The 3,709-nt window shown below is 36.4% G+C and overlaps 1 long non-coding RNA gene across 1 annotated transcript; it reads left to right on the forward strand.

Annotated features, from left to right (window-relative positions):
• Positions 1–1,108: 1,108 nt before the first annotated feature.
• Positions 1,109–2,661, forward strand: LOC149695177 (uncharacterized). The gene is made up of 4 exons (XR_016382502.1): positions 1,109–1,343; positions 2,172–2,223; positions 2,325–2,419; positions 2,475–2,661. It is a non-coding gene; the product is annotated as an uncharacterized LOC149695177 (long non-coding RNA).
• The last annotated feature ends 1,048 nt before the right edge of the window (positions 2,662–3,709 follow it).

The raw sequence follows: 3,709 nt of genomic DNA on the forward strand, positions 1-3,709 counted from the left end.
CGCAACGCGATAAGTCAGCCAGGTAATAATTCGGCGCAAGGTGTGAACGCCAAGCATGTCTTTGTCAGCAACCCCTACGCATTCCAGGCAACCGTCACCTATTAGATCACAACCTACAACTCCTAGCTTCCCTACTGTTCTTCATCCCAATGTGAGTCAGGCACAAACGCAAAGTGTTCCCCCAGCAGGTCCCGTTCAGACCATCCGTCCTGGAACTCAGGTTCTCGGTGTTAGTTTAATTAGTAATGTTAATTCTGGTAATAGTAATGTTCCCATCGGTAAAAGTAACGTTCCCGTCGGTAAAAGTAATGTTCCCACTGCTAATAATAGCGGTAATGCCTCACTTAACGCTTCTTCGAACGTAGTACTCCCACAGGATGCCCTAAACGCATTATTAACACGTATTGATTCATTAATCCCTACCCAAAATTCTCAACAAAACTTGATTCAAACCCTAATGCAAAATGCTTCTGCGTCAGGTGCGGCAAGCGGCGTATCTGTACCGTCCAACGCTACACTCTAAAAAATAAGCGTTCAATAAGGTTCAAATTTGAACTGTACGATCCTTCGTTGAACATTTGCTGTTCAGAGGCTCATTAGATTTCAAAAAGCGTTCACGCTGCATCTTTTTAAAGATAAGCGTTCAACGTAGAACACATAATAATCGGCCTGGTGGGGTTTTCTAAGAAACCCAGGAAAGGGAGGTGTCACGGTGTGTTTAAAATAATTCGACCCCTATCACCAATATCCCCCCTCTTGAAAAGAAATGTAAAAAGGGGTGTACTACCCCGTTCTCCCCATTGGAAATGTGACCCTCTCCACCCCCTCGAGCCTTCATCCTACGTCACGCCAGGTCACGCGGTCCAGGTTACCGCTGAAAAAAAACTGAACTGCAAAAAAAATACCGTATTTGTAAAATATGCCCTCGTGGCATTAAAACCGAGGGGTCGAACATAATGTACAAACACGTTCTGGATATACTTCCCGGAATACTCGTATATGATTTTAATTATGCCTATTATAGCCACATAAAAGTAAATTCTCCTACAACCACAAGCCCTAAATTTAGTTTCTGTCCGACCCCTCGATAGACCGAGTACAAAGACCCTTAACCCTTTGAAGGCTTTCCCCCTTCAGTGGACGATGGGGATGGGCCAGGTTCGGTTCTTTGTGTGTTTGTTAAGTGGTAAACGGTTACTAAAAATTTCCACTGTGCTTCGCGATGTTTTCGAAAAGCGGCTTAAAACGGTTTTTTTACAGTACGCTAGCTAAACCGATGATTTCAATCTGATGATCCATTTGAAAGTCTATATAAAAATTGTTTTATTGAAGATATAATTCAGGTATGTAATATTTTATTTTATTTTCTAGCTAATTAAGGTATTAAAATTTAAAATGTGTACAATTTAATTGGACAATAGGGCTATTTGAATATAACGGAGCTCAAAGCCACTATAAATTCTACCAATTAGCTGAACCAGTCACTTTTTGTAAAGGTCCTGTGTTAAGAGATAACGCCTAAGTGTTTTTTCAGAAATAAACAGAAAAAATGTCCATAATAATATTATTTTTCACCTTGAGCTCTTGTTTAAAACACTTCTAATTAACGTGGTCATTTAGCTAGTGCTAAATTTCAAAATATAATTGAAAATCATTAATAAATAAAGAAAAACCCTAGTACTGGTAAATCGAACCTTTCCTACTGGTACTTTTCCTAAGTTTCCCCCCTCCCCCAATAGCGTGGAGTCGCGCCTTAATGTCGAAAAAACCGGGCTATTGTGGCCCAAAGAAAAAGTTTTTAAAAGCCTAGGGATTTTCACAAGCTTAGTGGAATGAAGTATTAGGTTTATTATATATATATATACTATTAATTTTATGGACAATTTTGAGTCGACAATTTTCTTGGATATTTTCCTTAAGCGCCACCGTTTACAAGTTGTGATCAGTATTTTGCGTATGAACCGTTAAATTAGCATTATCTTTCAGTGCTCTACTTAAATTTACGGGACCATCCCTAATCATAACTCGTAAATAATTGTCTCTAAGTCAAAATGTCAAAGAAAAGTTTCGACTCAAAATCGTCTTTTAAAAACGGTATTTTGGTCCTAGCCCCCATTTCGAAACACCCTTTATATGCTCTTTTAAATATATATAAAAACTCTCCATTATAGGTGGAACTTCTCGACCAATTTTTTAATTTGGAAAATGGACTGGCAATATCATGTAATGTATAAGAAAAAATAATTATATTTAACTGCAAGGAAAGCTGTACACGAACTAATTTACTACAAATTTTTGGAAATTTATTTGAAATTGATGTTAAGGTGGTCCAAATATCTTATTCTCAATGACATTCAAGAATTTATCATACCGCAAATGGATTTAAATTAAATCCATAAAATCTCTAATGAGGACTTCAGTAAGTTTGACATGTAAGTTCATAGCCATGATATCATTTCATTCTTCCATTCTAGTCGGACCATACTCGGAATATTTTTAGATGTCCAAAAGGTTTGACTACTACAGAATCTGTTTAGCTCTAATTACTAAACACAAGTTTCTAAAACAACTAATTATTCTAAGGGACTGGTAATTAAAATATGAATTATCTTTTATTAGATGAATTCGTTGAAAATGAAATTTCGTCATGAAAGGATGCAAATGGGAAATTTAGTCGTTCGAGGTATGAAGTTCCTACAGAAAGTTGTTCTTCTTTCAATTTATAACAAATTATAGATTTATAACGGATAATTTTATTCTGTAATTTACTTTGGTAAATCAAATAAAGTGGATTGAAATTCTAGAAAATCCTGGGTTTTTATGTTATGCATTCTACTTATCTTTAAACTATTTTCAAAAGCACACTTTTTTTCAATATTGAACCTTAAATATGGGTTCGAAATACAACAAAATCATTCAACTTTGAACGCTGTATATCTGCTCAATAAAGCACCTACTCGTTCACTGTGGAACGAAAAATGCGAGTTTGAGGTATACCAATATCATTCTGTGTTGAACGCTAAATATCTGTTCAATCCACATAAATACTGTTTAGAATTGAACACTAATTATGAATTCAAAATACACCAATTTCGTTCAAAAATGAACGGTAAATATTTGGTCAAAATAAATCGGTTTCGTTCAATATTGAACGTCCATAGAACGTTCGAGATTTCTCAGTAACGTTCAAAGTTGAACGTTAAATGTGCGTAAAAGATATAACAATTTCGTTCAGTACTGAACATTTTAAACTCAATCCAAAAAACACTTGCGTTCTTAAATGAACCCTAGATTCGCATATAGTATGGAACATTTGTGTTCTTGAAAGAACAAACTCCTTGCGTTCAGTTTTGAACGCTATATAATGAGTTCAAAGTTGAACAAAAAAGTGTTTAGCTACGGGGACAAGCCTCTGAACAACATTTTGTTCAGATGGGAACGATATTTTTTAAGAGTGTAGCGCCCCTAGCGTATGTCCAAATACAGCAACCTCTACCCGGTTAAACATTCCCTCGTACATCGGTAATCCGTCAGACCCCAGTTCGAAACAGTTTTTGAAGAGAGTGAGACAGGTGATGCTAACTAGCAATCAGCCTGAATCAGAATTTATTCAACGATGGATGCCGACAATGTTGTTGAGTCCAGCGTTTGACTGGTTTGACGAAGAGGGCGGATTTTATGACTGGGCCGATTTTGAAAGTAGATGTAG

Source organism: Phalangium opilio, unplaced genomic scaffold (genome assembly GCF_054372755.1).
Source record: "Phalangium opilio isolate 3A_F unplaced genomic scaffold, DU_Popi_V2 ptg000022l_1, whole genome shotgun sequence".
Taxonomy (NCBI): domain Eukaryota; kingdom Metazoa; phylum Arthropoda; class Arachnida; order Opiliones; family Phalangiidae; genus Phalangium; species Phalangium opilio.